Source organism: Gopherus flavomarginatus, chromosome 3 (genome assembly GCF_025201925.1).
Source record: "Gopherus flavomarginatus isolate rGopFla2 chromosome 3, rGopFla2.mat.asm, whole genome shotgun sequence".
NCBI lineage: Eukaryota > Metazoa > Chordata > Testudines > Testudinidae > Gopherus > Gopherus flavomarginatus.
In genome coordinates, this window is record NC_066619.1 from 16,799,309 (window position 1) to 16,819,153 (window position 19,845).

A 19,845-nucleotide genomic window follows, 5' to 3' on the forward strand; every position below is an offset into this window, starting at 1 on the left:
GTTTCCATCATTGGCTTCAGTGGAAGCAACTTCAAGACCTTCCTCAACATATAGCACTACATTAGAGTCATGAATCAAACTGCTTCTTGACTAGACTGGTTTACTTGCTTCTTACTAACTAACTATAAGATCAAGTACAGTATGATACACAACTATGTTCTCCCTTGTGAAGTGATGTCTGAGTTTGATTTCACTGACAATTTACCTGTCACTGTAGGTCACAAAAATAACAGCATAATTCTTAGACAATTTTAAGAAAGCAAATGCTTCTTTTTATGGAATGACAGAAAGGTGGCTTTTGAAATACAAAACATGCTTTCTGAGGAGCAGAACCGTACTACAAGAAGCATAAGTAGGCAAAGCATAAACATTTACAATGTTATCACAAAAGAGCAGCTTCTCATTAATTCATTAATAGCTTCATTATTAAAGCAGATACACCAGCTGTAAAGATGTCAGATAAAAAGTGATGCCAATAAAGGTTTACAGGAATTAAAAATCTAATTCAAAGAGCTGCAATGAATATTCACACGCATGCCCCTCAAAGGTAAGTGGATATACTTTTGATTTCTCCAAATGTCTCAAACATACAATTACACCTCTAAACCTGCAAAGGCCACAGAGTGGGGGACACGACGTTTAAAGAACATTCAGGTTGCATAGTCAAGAAATGCCAGAAGGTTATCTGTGCAACCTTAATTTGGCCTCCCCATGTGTGTATGCATTATGATAATCTTTAATTACATGATTCCCCCCCCCCCCCCACACACACACACACACACACACTATTTTTTCACCACAGGAAACCTGTTTCATCAGTGCACAGTTAATTAGCAGTCACTAAATATTTTGTTTTATACTGTTCAGTGCAAGTCCCCAGGCTTCCCCCTGCCCCACTGCATACTATTCAAACCGTGCTCTAAAGACAATTATTAATTTCCTCATGGGTTTGTCTATGTAGCTCACCAGTATGACAAAGTGGGTATTCACCCATGAAAGCTCATGCTTCAAAACGTCTGTTAGTCTATAAGGTGCCACAGGATTCTTTGCTGCTTTCACCAGTATAGTATAAGAATGCTTCACAAATACTATATTCCCAAAAACCTTGTGAGGTGAGAGGATGGTATTAGCCCAATTTAACAGATGGCGAACTGCAGAGAGATCAAGGTCAAAAGTATCCACTAATCTTGGATGCACAATCTGAGGTGTCGAGGACTTTATGAAGTTAAGTAGCATTATATAGCACTTCATATGTTCAAAGCACAGCTTCACCTGATGTCAGCTGCAGTTATGAGTGCTCAGAATGTCTGCAAATCAGACCTTAGGGGTTCCAGCTGAGCATCCAAAAAATGAGGAACACAGTTAATATCCTGTGAAAAGTTTGGTTGAAGTGACTTGTCCAGCATCACACAGGTGCTCTGTGGTAGACGCAAAGACAGAATCCAGTTCTTTAAGGCAGCATACAACTAAACTGAGACCATCCTTTGTCTTCCTGCAATCCCCTGCCTCATTCCTTACACACTTACCAGCTTCTGCAACAAATGAACAGCCTTCTTTCTTTCTTTTCTGTTTTTTTTAAAAAACACACAACCCTCGTTTATTCCCAGGGCAGGATGTGCACTGCGTGAGACAAGGGTCCTGTTGTGGGGAAAAAGAAGTATGACAACACGTAACTAAAGACTGTACATGTGTACAAGCAGGCCCAATTAAAATTGCACAGGCAACCTTAATTCTGTTATTTCCTAACTTTTGAGCGGTCGACTTTGTAACCTTTTAACATAGAGTTTATAATGTGTAATTTCCTAGGCTTTCCTCGGTGCAGGAGCGGATGGCAACAAATTCCATCACACTCATCCCTAGATGGGCCAGCAGCAGGGTTGCAACTTTTAGATGCACCACAGACCTCTGCCACTTGCACTAAACACAGTAAATGATAGCATGACAACCTACTATTGCTTTCTGTAGACCAGCACTAGAAGAGGACAAGACACTTTGCTAGTGGGTTTCCACAGATATTTGCTGACAGCAAAGGAATGCGGAGACTCAGGCATTTTGGGTTCTGTTCAAGGCTCTGAAGGGGTGAGAGCTTTAGGCAGCTCAGACACCCCCAAGTTTGACTTATTCTGTCTCAGCCCTTCCAGTCTCATCTCTTCCCCTCCCCTAGCTCCCAAATCCCAGTCCCATTCACCTCCCCTAGCTAGTCCCAATTTCCACTCCCCAGGCTTCTCACCTCAGTCCCACACTCCTTGCTCAACCAGTCCCAGTTCCCCTTCTTCCACACTGGCTTCTCAGCCAATCTATCACTTCCCCAACCCTGGCTTCCAGGGGACCCCCATCACTCCTCCATCTCCCACATTATCCCACTGAATCCCAAAGGCAATGTCCTCATCAGGTCTCAGTGTTTCATCTCCAAACCACCTTGCCCATACAGTGCGACGTATCCCCCTGGGCCCAGCTCCTCATCACATCTGTCTCCTCTCCACCCCACCTCCTTCCTGCAGGCACACTGAGGGTACATCTACGCTACCCGCCGGATTGGCGGGTAGTGATTGATCTATCAGGGATCGATTTATCCTGTCTAGTGTAGACATGATAAAAATCGATCCCCGATCGCTCTGCCATTGACTCCAGAACTCCACTGCGGCGAGAGACGGAAGCGGAGTCGACGGGAGCAGCAGTGGTTGACTTGCCACCGTCCTCACAGCCAGGTAAATCGACCTAAGATACGCCGACTTCAGCTATGCTATTCGTTTAGCTGAAATTGCATATCTTAGGTTGACTCCCTCCCCAGTGTAGACCTAGCCTAAGTCTCAGTCCCCATCTCCTTGCACAGCCAATTCCCTCTGACTCCTCATCCAATCTCTCCCCACAGCACTATTGTCATAAACAGATAGCTAAGGGTTAATGTTCTTACACCTGGAAAGAAGTTCCTGAAGCACCTGACCAGAGGACCAATCAGGAAACAGGATTTTTTCAACTCTGGATGGAGGGAAGTTTGTGTCTGAGTTCTTTGTCTTCTGCCTGAATCTCTCTCAGCTAGAGAAGGATTTTTTCTATTTCCTGCTTTCTAATCTTCTGTTTCCAGGTTGTGAGTACAAAATGGTTTGTTGTTTTGTATTTACATGTCTATAGTTGCTGGAGTGCTTTGAATTGTATTTTTTGAATAAGGCTGTTTATTCAATATTTCTTTTAAGCAATTGACCCTGTATTTGTCACCTTAATACAGAGAGACCATTTGTATGTATTTTTCTCTCTTTTTATATAAAGCTTTCTTTAAGACCTGTTGGAGTTTTTCTTTAATGAGGGACTTCAGGGAAATTGAGTCTGTACTCACCAGGGAATTGATGGGAGGAAGAAGTCAGAGGAAAATCTGTGTGTGTTAGATTTACTAGCCTGATTTTGCATACCCTCTGGGTGAGGGGGGAAAAGAGAGATTAACTCTCGGTACTTCTGTTTTCCAAGGCTGGGAACAGGGAGGGTGGAATCCCTCTGTTTAGATTCACGAAGCTTACTTCGGTGTCTCTCTCCAGGAACAGGGGAAGGGAAAAGGTTTATTTCCCTTTGTTGTGAGACTCAGGGATTTGGGTCTTGGGGGTCCCCAGGGAAGGTTTCTGGGGGGACCAGAGTGCCCAAAAACACTCTAATTTTTTGGGTGGTGGCAGCAGTACCAGGTCCAAGCTGGTAACTAAGCTTGGAGGTTTTCATGCTAACCCCCATATTTTGGACGCTAAGGTCCAAATCTGGGACTAGGTTATTGACAGCTATCTACTGGCTTCCAAGGTTCCTACTCCTCTCTGTTGCCCCCAGCTTCCTTGCCCTGCCTGTCCCAGTCGGCCCCCCAACTCCTGGTCTCAGTTTCTCTCTCTCCCACTCAGTCTCCCATCCCAGTTTCTCTCCCTATAATAATGGTACAGGAAGCAGTGAGGGGTAAACTGCCAATGATCCTCCACTAATCATATTTTCAGCTAACTTTAAAAAATTTCTTTGGAGCAGGCAGCGTGGTCTAGGAGAGAAGGTACTGGACTGGGAGTCAGGGGACCTGAAATCTATTGTCAGCTCGACCACTAACCTGCTATGTGATCGTGGGTAAATTACTCCCCTTTTCTGCACTTCAGTTCTCCACCTGTAAGATGAGGGACGAGGAAATTTACTACTTGCCTATATGAAGTACTGAGAGATGAAAAAATTGAGACTGTGGACAGATGGAGAACAAAAATTCCATATTGCAGAAATGAATTAGATCAGATTATCGGGGATTTGAAAAGGAAGTGTTACAGTTACAACTACAGCATGTGACAAAAGCAGCGTTAACCCTTTTTTTTTTTTTTTTTTTTTTTTTTGCGCATAAAGTGAGCCAGTGGCAGTCAGAAACTAGACCTGGGTCTGAGATCACCTTCGCTCTGGCTCCTTTATGAGGCATTTAAAAGCTGCAGGTACATAAAGGGGCCCTACAAGCCTTGTAACCAGCACAAACACAGCAGACATACCTGTAAAGCTACCTCTGGGACCTGCTCAGAAGCCCCCCATGTGGGGGCATGACTGGGACAAGGCTGTGTTCGGAAGGGTATGTGGGGGGGGGGCACATGACTGCACAAATTCTAGGCAGCACAACAGCCCTGGGGAAGGCGTGAGGTTTGTGATGGTGCTTTGTTCTTGTGGGAGTCTGGTATCAGAGCTGAGAAAGCTGTCCCCTGCACACGAGCTCTACCTTTGTGGCAGAAAGTTCCACATTGCATGAGGGCACAGAGTTGTCAGCACGGTGCTTCAGATGATCTTTCAAATATGCTGGGCCCAAACTATTAAAGGACTTGTGGGCAAGCACCAAGACCTTGAACTTGACTCGCTACTTTATAGGGAGTGAGGGTAGAGATCAGAGGACAGCTGTGATGTGCTCACAGTAGCCCATGCGGCTGAGAAGACCAGCTGCAGTGTTCTGTATAACTGCAGGTTCCTATGTGCTGATGGCTTTACGCCCGGGTACATGGTATTGCTGTAGTCCAATCAGGAGGTGATACAGATATGTATAATTGACTCAAGGTCGTCGTTCGGCAGAATGGGATAGTTTCCTAGCCAACCAGTGCGGATAGAAAGCACTTCTCACAGATGCTCTCCGGGCCCCAGAGCACCACAGGTTGAGTTAAAGCCACCTTCACCCTTTCCCCAACCAGCCTGCTTCTATGAGGCACAGCACAGACTCTCAGCTGAGACCTCCTGACTCACAGTCCAGTTCACTGCATCACCTGTATATTTGTTTATAAATAAAACCTCATGAGATTATCAGAAAGCAGCATCAAGTCAAAACGAAGAAGCATAGCTTGGGGCCAGGAAAGGGAGAGAGACAGACTGGCTGTCAAGAGAAATGGCCCTGGGTACAGTACAGTCATACAACACAACAACAGAAAGGCGGGTTTCAATGAGGGCGAAATTCCAAAAGGAAACAGATTGAAAAAAAGAGACACACAGAGGCACAAAATCTGGTCTAATTTCCAGCCCCAGGAGAAACCCATTATAGAATCAAGGTTAACTCTGTTGCAGGGGAAGACACTGCAGGTGGAGATACCTGGAAACTTTGGGAACATTGTGAGATTTTAGAAATATTTTAGATTTTTATAGCACATTTCATCCTGAAGGATTTTACAAGTTCTGCACAAAGAACCACTGGAATGCAGCGTCCTCTGGAGTGGAGACTCCAACAACAGGTAGGGGGAGAATAAAGAATCTAACGTGCAGATTGCCCACAGCAAGCCGAGAAGGGCCCTCAACACACATCTATCTCAACCCTTTTGTAGGTCCCTCCCACTCTACCTGAACATCCTCTGGTTGCTAATAAGAAATCCTAAAGACAGGCCTGTCGGGAAGATTTAAATATACACATCTAACCTGAGCACCCCCTGTATCCCTAATAGGGAATAAATCTGAATAGAAGAGCAGAATTGTTCATGAATAATAAGATTACACTACTTAGCATCATAACATCATGTTCTAATGAGGTTTGATTCATTTATATGGTAGTGTATTATCTTAGATGATATCATGCAATGAAATAAATACCCACATTAGCCTATTTAAAAGCATCCTACTGTGCTAAGTGAAGCAGGTAAGAGGGCAATATGGTGCATTTGCTGCACTAGCACTTGGCTCTCCAAATATTTATCAAGCACTGCACATGGCAGTGTGAGCAATTCCAATAGATCGGTAGGACTCAACAAACAACATCGGATTTCCAGACACAGAAGGCATCTTCACTGGAAGAGAAGTGTCCATTTCCCACAACAAGGAAACAACACACAAGAGTTGAATGAATACTGAAAATTCAATGCAGTGGATCTCACTCCTGCTGACCTCAGGCAGAAGCTATGTTTACAATGCAATAGTACGTATATCTCTGATTGCACGTTCCACGCACTGTGAAACTGCTGTAGTACAAACTATAGGTTATCTTCCACTTAGCATGGACCAGCTTTTCAGAGTGTGAAACCAGGACACCTGCCATGGCAGGCACACCGAGGACAGACTTGGGAACATCGGCTCTGACAGCCTCATCTCATGCCTCCCTTGTTTCTGACTCCTCCTTTTCTTCCCACTTACTCTATAGATTTGGCTCATGCATGAGAGGTGCTGTTGTGAGGACTCATACAGAGGGGCTGGACTAGGAGTTCTCAGAAGCCTTGGGGCAGGCCTGTTGGAGGGGATGGGTCCTGAGTCCAACATGTATTCGTCAATATGCTACCAGTTTCACCAGCTCAGCTGGCCACTTCTCTCTGTCACAAAAGAGTTATTTTGTTGTTGTCAGGGACATATGATCACCCTGATTCCGACTAAAAACCCTTCACTGTAAACATTGGTGCCTAAAACCTTTAGCCTGCCTGACAGGATAAACAGTTTAAATTATATAGTAGGAAACAGAAATGGCAAAGGAATTCTATGCCAACCAAGTTCTGCATTTGCTTTTGTTAGTAAAACACAAGAGTCCTAAATATTTAAATAAGCCTTATATAACCCCCACACCCTTCCCCCGCCACATACCCCAAATGTATCCTGATAGCAATATAGTTACATCCCTTTGAAAGCAAAACCTACTGTGTACTACTTAGGCTAATTTTAAGCACCACTCAAGAGTTAAAGGAACAGCATTTGTAAAAATAATCTGCTCTGCAGCTGAACAGCAATGGATTTTTATATGTATAATGTGTAATTACTGTTAAGATTGTTCAATAGCTGCAGCAGCAGGATCCTTTATGTGAATGGAGCTATACAAAGACATCAGCAGAACAAAAGAAAAAGCAAAAAGGCGTATCTTTTGCCATGCTCTGCACCTTATTTTGTGCCTCCCGATACCACCTCAGTGCACGCCAAGTTTTTACCCTTAATAGTAACTCTCATTTAGATAGAGGTGGTGCCATTAAAAATCTTGGCATTTACAGTTTGCACTGGATTAAAGCTACCATGGAATTACCGCAAATACAGTGTGGCAGGAAAGAAAAGGATTCTGATAGTGCCTAGTGTAACATCTTTCACCCTAAAGCATTCTAAAGTGCCTCACATAGCATTGTCGACTCACTTCACCCACTGCTGAAATGCAGCCACCACTGGGGTGAAGGATAGCAGCCAGATAGATTACTAGCACACAGCACACTAAAACAGTGGACCAAGTTCTCCCTCTGCCAAAAGACACACAGAGATAAACCTTGCTCCTATAAGTAGTATCATGGAACTTTTAACATCCACACACAGCATATAGGATCTTTGTTTTGGAGGTCTTGTCCAACACCACCTACCCCTCTCCCCGCCTCAAATTGAATTGTGTGCCCTATGTTTCTACCTCAGAAATATGAAGGGCCACATCAGCCAGATGAGATCCAGACAGCAGAGGTATTTAAAAATTTCTACCCAACAAGATGCAACCACTACACACAAGGAATTGCAAATGTTCTTATTCTTTATCCAAAACCATCAAAACATTTGGAAAATAATATGGGTTTTAGTTCAGATAAATAGTAGTGACAAATTAAAACAAGACTGACACTGTATGTCAGTCCCTCAGTATAAAAAGAAACAGTACAAGTCTGTCGCATCTTATGCGATTTCAGCTTTACGCGGTCGGCTTAAAAAAATATAAGAGAAAAACAATTTTAATAATGTACCTATGTCATAACCTATTCCCAGATTTGGACCTTAGCGTCCAAAATATGGGGGTTAGCATGAAAACCTCCAAGCTTAGTTACCAGCTTGGACCTGGTAAAGCTGCCACCACCCAAAAAATTAGAGTGTTTTGGGGCACTCTGGTCCCCCACAAAAACCTTCCCTGGGGACCCCCAAGACCCAAATCCCTTGAGTCTCACAACAAAGGGAAATAAACCATTTCCCTTCCCCCCCTCCAGGTGTTTCCTCCCTGGGTTCCTGGAGAGATACACAGAAGCAAGCTCCGTGAATCTAAACAGAGGGATTCCACCCTCTCTATTTCCAGTCCTGGAAACAGAAGTACTTCCCTCTTCACCCAGAGAGTATGCAAAGTCAGGCTAGTAAATCTAACACACACAGATTTTCCCCCTGACTTCTTCCTCCCACCAATTCCCTGGTGAGCACAGACTCGATTCCCTGGAGTTCCCCACTAAAGAAAAACTCCAACAGGTCTGAAAGAGAAAGCTTATATAAAAAGAAAGAAAGTACATAAAAATGGTCTCTCTGTATTAAGGTGACAAATACAGGGTCAATTGCTTAAAAGAAATACGAATAAACAGCCTTATTCAAAAAGAATAAAATTCAAAACATTCCAGCAACTATACCATGTAAATACAAAATAACAAACCTATCTTTTTGTACTTACAACTGGGAAACAGGAGATTAGAAAGACAGGAAACAGAAATCCTCTCATAGCCGAGAGAGTACAGGCACAAGACAAAGAACTCAGACACAAACTTCCCTCCACCCAGATTTTAAAAAGTCTTGTTTCCTGATTGGTCCTCTGGTCAGGTGTTTCAGGTTACTTCTTCTCAGGTGAAAGAGACATTAACCCTTAGCTATCTGTTTATGACAACCTATAGTGCAGGCGATTCCGCCCGTCATTCAACTCAATGTAATTTTGACTATACGCGGTTTTCGCTTTACCATGGAACGGAACCCCCGCGTAAGATGAGACTCACCTGTACTGCCATATCCCCACCGAAGTTTCAAAACAGATATTGCATGTAAGTGTTTAACACAGATGTAGAAATGCCAGAGTTCAGAAGCGTACTGGGAAGGAAAAACGTATGGCACTGGAAAGAAATTACTATGTCCCAATAGCCAACTCTGAAATCTCTTTTTACATAACATGCCACAGGAACATCCATGGAGGAGAGGTATAAGTAAGACAAGTGCTTGCATTTTTACAAATCCCATTATCATGGGTTTATTACTGCAGTCCTGAAACTTCATTCCAGGCTGCAAAAAAATAAAACCTGGCCTATGACTAGGGCCCTACCAAATTCATGGTCCATTTTGGTCAATTTCATGGTCATAGGATTTTAAAAATAGTAAATGCCATGATTTCAGCTATTTAAATCTTAAATTTCATGGTGTTGTAATTGTAAAGGTCCTGACCTAAGTTCCCTCTAAGCTGTGTAGCTGCCTATTAAGCACCGCACAGGTGCTCAGGGCAGCAGCGGGGAGAGATCGCTCTTTCCAAGCCCCGCACCTGCCACGGCACCCATCTCTCAGCCCCAACCAAGTCCAGCGCTGAACCTGTGGCGGCCAGGGGACAGGTACCCTTCCCCCAAGCCCTGATCCAGCCTGGGCCAGAGCTGCTGTCGCCAGGTGACAGGCGCTCTTTCCTCGGACCAGAGCTGCTACAGCCAGGGGACAGGTCCCCCTCCCTTAGCCCAAATCCAGCCAGACAAGTGCCTCTCTCCTGGCCTGAGCTGAACCCAGCCCAGGACCTGCCATGGCCAGGGGGACAAGCATCCCTCCCCTGGCCCAGCCCAGCCTGGACCTGCTGCGCAGGAGAGGCGCCTTCTCCCCACACCCCTTCCAGCCCAGGTGCTTCTGCAGGGAAAGAGAGCTGGCGGGGGGGGGGGGAGGGAGTCCTCTCTTCCCACTGTAGCCAAGGGGAGCCCCACTGCATCCCAAACCCTTCATCCCCAGCCCCACCCCAGAGCCTGCACTCCACTCCTCTGCCCCAGACCTGAGCCCCTCATCCCTGGCCCCAACCCAGAGCCTGCACCCCAGCCAGAGCCCTCACCCCCCATACTCCAACTCTCTTCCCAAGTCCTGAGCCCGCTCCCACACTCCGAATCCCTCAGCCCCACCCACCACATGAATTTTGTTATGTGCACCAGGATCACATCACCTCCATATTGGTGCACATAACAAAATTCATTCCATCATGGGTAATAAAAATTAGAGGAAACACCGGTTCTGACCCAAAAAGGAGTTGCAAGATTACTGTACGAAGAGTTGCGGTACTGCTACCCTTACTTCTGTGCTGCTGCTGATGGGGCGCTGCCTTCAGAACCAGGCAGCTGGAGAGCGGCAGCTGCTGGCCGAGAGCCCAGGATATTGGGGACACAAGGTGAGTGAGGGAATATCTTTTATTGGACCAATTTCTATTGGTAGGAGAGACAAGTTTTCAAGATTACACAGAGCTCTTCTTCAGATCTGGGAAACTTACTCAGTGTCACAGTTAAATATAAGGTGGAACAGATTCTTTAGCATAAGCAGTTAACACATTTCAAGGGACCATTCAAGGTGAAGTGAAGACCACAGACCAGGACATCACCTCAAATCAGCACAAGACCCTGCTATAACAGATGCAAAACCTGCAGACATATCTCCACTTCTACAACGATTAACACCCTCCACAACACATCTTTCAACATCCCTGGATCCTACACATGTGGTGTACTTCATTTAGTGCACTAAATACTCCAATAGCAACTATGTGGGTGAAACCAGACAATCGCTACAGTCTCCTATGAAGGCACACAGGAAAATAAGACAAACACCTTATCACCTGTGGGTGAACGCTTTTTACAAAGCAATCACTCTGTATTGACCTTCTCATTCTCAAGGGAAACCTGCACAACACTTTCAAAAGATGAGCCCGGGAGCTTAAATTCGTAACTTTGCTAGACACTAAAAATCATGGATTGAATAGAGATGCTGGATTTATGGCTCATTACAAGCATCTGTAACCCACTAACAAACTCCCTTCCAACTACTTGCCCCCCTTTCTTTGCTCTCCTCTCTATAACTGGAGGGGTGTGAACAGGCCACTTCACTTTGAATGGTCCCTTGAAATATGTATTTATGCCAAACAGTCTGTTCCATCTTGTATTTAACTGTGACACACTGAGGGCAGGTCCACACTTAAAAGGCTGCACCAATGCAGCTGTAGCACTTTAGTGAAGATGCTCTATGCCAACAGGAGAGACTTCTCCCATCACCTTGGTTAATCCACCTCCACGACAGGTGGTATCTATGTCGGTGGGAGGAGAAGCTCTCCTGCTGACATACTGCTGTATACACTGACGCTTGGGTCGGTATAACTACATTGCTCAGAGATGTGGATTTTTCACACCCCCGAGTAACGAGTTATACCAAAGTAATTCTGTAGAGTAGACCTGGCATAAGTAAGTTTCCAAGTCCTGAAGAAGAGCTCTGTGTAAGTTCAAAAAGTTTGTCTCTCTCACCAACAGAAGCTGATCCACTAAAAGATATTACCTCACCCACGTTGACCTGGTTCTAGTGGCAGACACGCTGTAAGTGGTCAAATATGCACTAGACCTCTCTCTCCTCAGAAGATCTGGTCACTACTCTAGTCTCCTTGTTGCACTGCCTTGCATTTCTCTATGAATAGTCATTTAATCACTCCATTATACCTTCTTGTACAATATTCCATCATAAACCAAAGGTAAAGCAGCACTGAGCAATGATACACAGATAGCCTTCCAGATTGGGTAAAAGTGTCTCCACAGTGAATGTCAGAATATACAAAAATACAGCTTGGACAGTTCATTTCAACGGTCTGTGTGATCCCTTTAAGAAACCCATGTTTAAGAAAGCAGAGGGTAACTTTTGCTGTCAAGGTTGTTTGCTTGACCTGGAGTGAGTTAGGGATATGGAATCCGTCCCACTTCAGGGAGAAGAATGGGAGTGAAGCAATATCCAAACTCCCCTGCACCGTCGTGCTGCTGGGAAAGCTAGCACATCAGGTTAGCTGTGCATCAGCCAGCCTCTGTCCCAAGCCCCCATGTGCTATGGACGCAGAGAGTACTGGTGAAGCAGCTCCAGCTTGCAAACCCTCTACATAGGGCTTTTCAACCCTTCCCCTCAGAGCGTTGCTACATCTAGGGCCTCCACAGCTGCAGAGGCTGGATATTTTCTCTATAGCTCAAGCCCTTGAACAAAAGGTCTGGCTAAGAACTCTCTGATGTCTAATTTTCCCTCTTTCTCCAAACATTTTAGAAAAATGTCTGAAATAGCGTTTCTGTACTCTATGTCACGTGTTTAAGATCCAGCTTGTATCCCACTGGGAAAAAGGCCAGAGACCCAGCTCCCCAAAAGGTCTGGAGTTCACAGTTCTAGTCCCTGTTGCTTGCAAGATTTCCAACCTTAAACATGAGACTAGTCTGGAACTGAGCACTTCCCTTCCTGCACCACAGGCCGCAGAGATTCTTCCTCCAAATTACCAATTTTGGATCGAAGGAAGAAAGGAGAAGGAAACATTTATATTCTTCTTGTCTATAGAACAGTGTAAACACACTAGCATCTCAGATGGCTTGGGAAGTTAGTATAGTTTGTTTAGTAGAAGTTAATTGTCACCTAAGTAACACTAACCAAAAACAACATAAAACTGACAACTTGGAAATTAGTAGAGGGCCTTCAGCACAGATGACTGAAGCAAACTGGCCAACTTATTGGATGGACAGCTGCAGAAATACAGTTATTTATCCAGAGAGAAACTACAAAAGCAGCAGCAGCTGTACAAATTTCCCCAAATGAGAAACCAAATAAGTTGCAGCTTGGACTTGACGGATCAGCTTTAGGGGTAAGAGTTTAATTCAGTTTCCATTATCAGTTCAGTCCTCAGCTTCTCTGTCCAGGCTGCTATTTAGTGACAAATGTGGTGACTGGGTTTTATGCTATTTAACCGCTATCAGATGGTAGAAGCTTTCAACCTCCATCGATCAGGGATGAATTTGAACTAGCAACCTAAGGGTTAAAAAGCCTTCATAACCCATTAACAGTCCCCTGAGCCATCCAGTTCTTAGAACTATCATTTTAATAATACAACTAATTTTCCAATTCACCAAGATTAAATAAAAGACTCTATAAACACAAGAATTCAAGGGTTTGAAGGACAATGGGATTTTTACAGAGTATTTTGTAGGATAAGAAGAGATGAACTATAATACTACAGTTGTAATCAAAATTTAATGCAGTGAGAACTATGAGTATGACATCCTTTACTTCAAATACGTTTCAATACTGAGCCTTCTAAAGAAAGAAATTGATAAAAACCCACTTACAGCTCTTGTAAGTGTGGAAGATTACAAAAATAAATGAAAATAAAAAATGCTAAATCAATTATAAGTTTAAAATAAAAAACTTCCCAGTGTGACCTCTCAGAAGCTGATTCTGCACAGCAGCAAGTATTCTCAGCTTCCACGGATGTCAATGGGAGATGATGGTGCACAGCATCACAAAGGAGGTGCTCAGTATATTGCAGGATTAAGCCTTCAGATCCCAGCTTTTCCTACTGCTGCTGGAATTAGTGTTACCGTTTTCATCAAGTAAAGATGTTCAAGGAAGATTTACTTATTGAGTCATAGAAACGTTGGGTGTGTCCAAGCGTGCAGAAGGAAATTCCCATTCTTCGGTCAAATGACTGTCAGACTTCCTGAGAGAATCTGAATGTTACCACAGCTCCAAAACATGGAACCATATAATTCAACAGTCATTTTGGGAATAGCGCTTACAACTCAGCCTGTATGTCCACATAGACATAAGAACATAAGAAAAGGCATACTGGGTCAGACCAAAGGTCCATCTAACCCAGTATCCGGTCTTTTGACAGTGGCCAACACCAGGTGCCTCAGAGGGAATGAACAGGTAATCATCAAGTGATCCATCCCCTGTTGCCTATTCCCAGCTTCTGGCAAATAGAGGCTAGGGACACCATCCCTGCCCATCCTGGCTAACAGCCATTGATGGACCTATCATCCATGAATTTATCTAGTTTTTTTTTTTTTTGAATCCTGTTATAGTCTTGGCCTTCACAACATTCTCTGGCAGCTGTGCGTTCTGTGAAAAAATACTTCCTTTTGTTTGTTTTAAACCTGCTGCATATTCATTTCCTAGGGTGACCCCTAGTTTTTGTGTTATGAGAAGGAGCAAATAACACTTCCTTATTTACTTTCTCCACACCAGTCATGATTTTATAGACATCTATCATATCCCACCTTAATCATCTCTTTTCCAGTCTGAAAAGTCCCAGTCTTATTAATCTCTCCTCATATGACAGCCATTCCATACCCCTAATCATTTTTGTTGCCCTTTTCTGAACCTTTTCCAATTCCAATATCTCTCTTTTGAGATGGGGGTGACCACATCTGCACATAGTATTCAAGGTGTGGGCATACCATGAATTTATACAGAGGCAATATGATATTTTCCGTCTTATTATCTGTCCCTTTCTTAACGATTCCCAACATTCTGTTTGCTTTTTTGACTGCCGCTGCACACTGAGTGGATGATTTCAGAGAACTATCCACAATGACTCCAAGATCTCTCGAGTGGTAAAAGCTAATTCAAACCCCATCATTTTCCACATATAGCTGGGATTATTTTTTCCAATGTGCATTACTTTGCATTTATCAACACTGACACTTTTTCCTTCCCCTCACCTTTTTCTTTTTTGTTTTTTTTTCCAAATGTGTTTATAATTTTAAGCAGAAGTTTTTAAAAGTGACTAGCAATACAGGATGCTCCATCTGACACACACCGTAAACAAAGTGATGAGTACTCCTTTGAAAAAGGTGTCAGCTTGGGATCCCAAAAGCTGAGGCATCCAAAATCACTAGCCATTTTGGCAAGGAAAGCCTTAGCTTTTTAATTCACTTGAGACTTTAAACTTTGTATTCCGCTTCCTCTCAGTATATTTCTTAGAGGGGACCACAAAGGCTGATTGAGCTGAAGTGAAACCTATCAGCTGTGGATACCTCTGGTCTGCTTGTATGATCCATTTCTGTGATCAGGCAGGACTGTTAAAATAGGTAGGACTTGTGAGACAATCATTCCATACTTGAGAGAGTGTTATACCCTGACTTGTGCACAGGAAGGGAATAAAGTGTGGAGCAATAAAGTGTGTTCCCATAGGACACAGGGAAATACCTAGAAATCCTGCTCCTTGATATTGTATGATGGGTCACCCTTAGTAATTCCTCTCCATTCTGAGTGCTTTGTGCACTTTAGATATTAGCCTGTTATGATCCCATCCTTTCATCAAGCTACAGATACTTGGCTCTTCTAATCCTTCCCCACAGGACATGTAGTCCTTTAAACCAGAGACTGCTCGCTGCTTATGTTTCACCTCCTTATCCCATCCTGTTTCTCTTTTTCACCTGTTTTAGAGACTGTACGCTCTTCAGGGCAAGGACAATCCCTTATTTGATGGTTTTACACCACCTACAACAATGGAGCCCTGTCAGGTAACACACAAAACCCGGAATGTACTATGTCAATTGAATGGCAGTAAGATAAAATACTTAGTCCATAGATATGAATGTTTTGGAATGTGATCTGGCCTTGTTATATCCTTTTTACCTATGGCAAAACTAAGGCTCACAGTGGTGAAGTGACTCACCCAGCTCACCTGCAAGAAATAGAACCCAAGAGCATGTCCACACTGCAACTAGCAGCCTGGGTCTACGCACTTCTGCTGGCAGGAGTCTAGCTAGTACTCTAGATATGCAGACACTGTGGTTTGGGCTGGAGCTTGGACTTTGAAGCCTGGGAGGTCCGAGCTCCAGACAAAGCCGCAACATCAAAGCAACGTCTCCCTCAGCTATTTTAGAGTGCTAGCGAAAGCCTCGTTAGCCCCAGCCTGTGAACCCAGGCTGAGAGGCTCACTCCCAGATGCAGTGTAAACAGGTCCCAAGTCTTCAGACTCCCAGTCTGGGCACCATTAAACCATGCTGCTTCCCTGCCACAGACTTTGTGCTACCCCTCTGCAGGCTGAAGTGTTGCAATTTATTTCACAGGGGGAAAGGCTGCTGAATAAATTGACACATGCAAATTCAGAATGAAAAAACACCAAGCAGCTGCCCTGTTGCTTGAACTAACCACTGTGACTGTGAATGATTTGCACACATACTACCCAATGCAACCCTGTCTAGATTTCTGAAGTATCTGTGGCTAACTCGAAGTGCCTCCACAGGCAGGGAATAGTGGGCTGGTTTGAACACAACCACTGAGAAGGGAAAGGGAAAGAACTCCTAAATGAAGTGGAGCTCACACTGACTAAGGCCTAACATGCCGTAGAGATTCTTAGGCCTGGTCTATATTGCGGGGGGAATGGATCTACGATATGCAACTTCAGCTACGAGAATAGCATAGCTGAAGTTGATGTAACCTAGATTGACTTACTTCGTGCCCTCGCAGCGCGGGATCAACGGCCGCTGCTCCCCATCAACCCCGCTTCCACCTCTTGCTCTGGTGGAGTTCCAGAGTCAACAGGGAGCGCGTTTGGGGATCTATGTATCGCGTCTAGACGAGACGCGACACATCGATCCCCAATAGATCTATCGCTACCCGCCGACATACCCTTAGATAAGTAGTGGCTGGACTGATGGATTGCAGTTGGTCTAGGGAGTATTGTAACAACAGTTCTAAAGAAGTGGAAGTGTTTTTATTGAAAGAGAGATTAGTTGGGCATCTAAATCTAAGAGAAGGATTACTGGGCTCTGATTTACTCCCTTATAGTCTCTCTCCCCCTCACTAGCTTCTGTTCTTCTCAGCCAGCCCTCACACAGAGCTACTTTTCCTAGAAGTGAACCCTTGATAATTTAAAGGCTGCACGCTGCCCTTTCAGTAAATGGACACTTACCTTCTATGGCAGGCTGGCTGTCTCCTCTGGTTTCACTCTCTCCATTTTCTGACATCAAATTTGCATGTCACTGTCAACCATACACCCGTGTTGAAGGCCTGGCAGGGTGCACAGAGCTTTAGTATGCCTTGCTCTTCCTGTGTCCATTTAACTGCGTCGTTTATCGTGACTGGCAGTAGAATGGCAGCTTCTGCCTTGATACCTTTTCATTAGGGTGGGTGCTGGGTTCCATCCAGGCCATCTTAGCAGCTCTGGCCCTTCAAACTTGCCCTCAGGTTTCACCCTCTATCTGGACAATACTCACATCTATAGCCTCACTTCACTTTTTCAGCCCTTTCTTCACTTTCTTCCTAACCCCAACACTTTTACTCCAATATCTTTCTCGAAGTACCAAAAGCTCCTCAGTACACATCCAGTAAAGAGGACACCTTGATTAAGGCTTGGCCCACAACACCCTCTCTCTATCTGGAGGCAAGTGGGTTGATAATTAAAGAACTAATCCCAGCTCTGCCACAGACTTGGCAGATAGAGCACTGGGCAAACCATAGTCTCCTGGCACATCAGTTTCACCATCTAGAGAACAGGCTTCTCCACTTTTGTAGAATACTTAAACATCTGGTATTATTACTGTTAATCTGAAATAACTTTTCTATACTCATTTGACCGCTTGATGCTGTAAATCCCATCTCAAGGCTTCACTGACTAACAAAACACTCAAATCCTACTCGAGTATCCCAAATCATCCCTTATGTTCAAACCATTTCCCTAAGCTTAGCATGATTAGAATCCATGCCTGTCCTACACAAGCTCCTGAATTATACATTGCAACTAGCCTAGGTGACTGACTTCCATAGCTCAACTCATTGTTTGCAAAGTGTTGAAGGCACTGTTATATCAATGAAGCTTTAAGAAATTCCTGCATTGTGCAAAAATGATCTACCCAGCATTTTGAAGAACTCCCACATGTATATTACTAGACAGCTTCTGGGAATTAAACAGACTACTTGTACTAGGACTTCATTCACTTTTAAGTGTTCTGTTTTCATGTCAAAAATAGTTTAACTCTCGTGTTAAAAATTTGTCACCCTACTGAAAATCATTATTACATTAAGACCATTAAATGTGAGTGTCTGACTCCAATCACAGATCAAGAAAAATTCAAGAGAACGGGTAGTATCAATGACAGACAGATTGAGTCATCCTCTAGAGAGAATGTTCATCTACTCTATTTGTTGGTAAGGGTTCACTGACTGCTAGAATAGCCTAAGACTATTGTGTTAGGCTATCCAACCTCTGTTTCTCAGTTCTAAAGCTTTAATGGATGGTTAAGGCAGAGCCTTTTTCTTCACACTGGGAACAGCATGGGTGCCTTTTTCAATAGATCTGTCTGATTCTGTGCTGCCAAGAAAGCTGCAGTGAGGAAGATAGGAATTGTCATTCCAGGTAAGACAACTGATCCACTTAGTCCAGTATCTTGTCTCTGATAGTGGCCAGTACCAGCTGCTTCAGAAGAAGGTGCAAGAAACCCTGCATTAACAACTATATAACAATGGCCACAATGGATCAGACCAATGTTCCATTATCCCCATATCATCTCTTCTAACATTGGCGAGTGCCACATGCTTCAGAGGGAATGAACCAAATAGGGAAATCATCAAATAATCCATCCTGTTGTCCGGTCCCAGCTTCTAGCAATCAGAGGATTAGGGACACCAGGAGCATGACATCGCTGCCCATCCTGGTTAATAGCTATTGATGGACCTATTCTACAGGAACTTTTCTAATTCTTTTTTTAAGCCAGTTATACTTTTGACCTTCATAACATCCTATGAAAATGAGTTCCACAGGTTGTCTGTGTGTTATATGGAGAAATACAATTCATTTTGTTTGTTTTAAAACTGCTACTTAGTAATTTCATTGAGCAACCGCTGGTTCTGATGTTATGTGAAAGGGAAAACACCACTTTCCTAGTCACTTTCTCCACACATTCATGATTTTATAGACCTCTATCATAGCCCCCTTAGTCGTCTCTTTTCCAAGCTGAACAGACCCCATGTTTTTAATCTTTCTTCATATGGAAACTGCTCCAGACCCCTAACCATTTTTGCTGCCTCTCTCCGTAACTTTTCCAATTCTACTATGTCATTTTTGAGATGGGGTGACCAGAACTGTACATGGTATTCGAAGTTTGGGTGCATCATGGATTTACATAGTGGCATTTTATTATCTATCCCTTTCCTAATGATTCCTAACATTGTTAGCTTTTTTGATTGCCGCTGCACATTGAGTGAATATCTTCAGAGAACTGTCTACAATGACTCCAGGATCTCTTTCTTGAGTGGTAACAGCTGATTTAGACTTCCTTTTATATGTATATATGGGATTACTTTTTCCAATTTACATTACTTTGCACTTAATGTTGAATTTCATCTGCCATTTTGTTGCCCAGTTTAGTGAGCTCCCTTTGTAACTCTTGGCTGACAGCTCTAGACTTATTCTTGAGTAAATTTTTTATCTTTGCTAACTTTGTCACTTTACTGTTTACCCTCTTTTCCAGATCATTTATGAATATGTTGAATAGCACAGGTCCTAGTACAGCTTCTTGGTGGACCCTGCAATTCTTTGTGAAAATGGATCATTTATTCCTACCCTTTGTTTTCTCTTAACTGGTTACTGATCCATACAGCAGTTCTTCCCTCTTATCCCAGGACTGCGTTGTTTACTGAAGAGCCCAAAGGCTTTCTGACAGGTTTCAGAGT

The 19,845-nt window shown here is 43.7% G+C and overlaps 1 protein-coding gene across 4 annotated transcripts in view; it reads right to left on the reverse strand.

The window, feature by feature from the left end:
• The window catches only part of MYO5B (myosin VB), a 356,389-nt gene that overhangs the window by 247,029 nt on the left and 89,515 nt on the right, over positions 1-19,845 (reverse strand). The window lies entirely within an intron of this gene.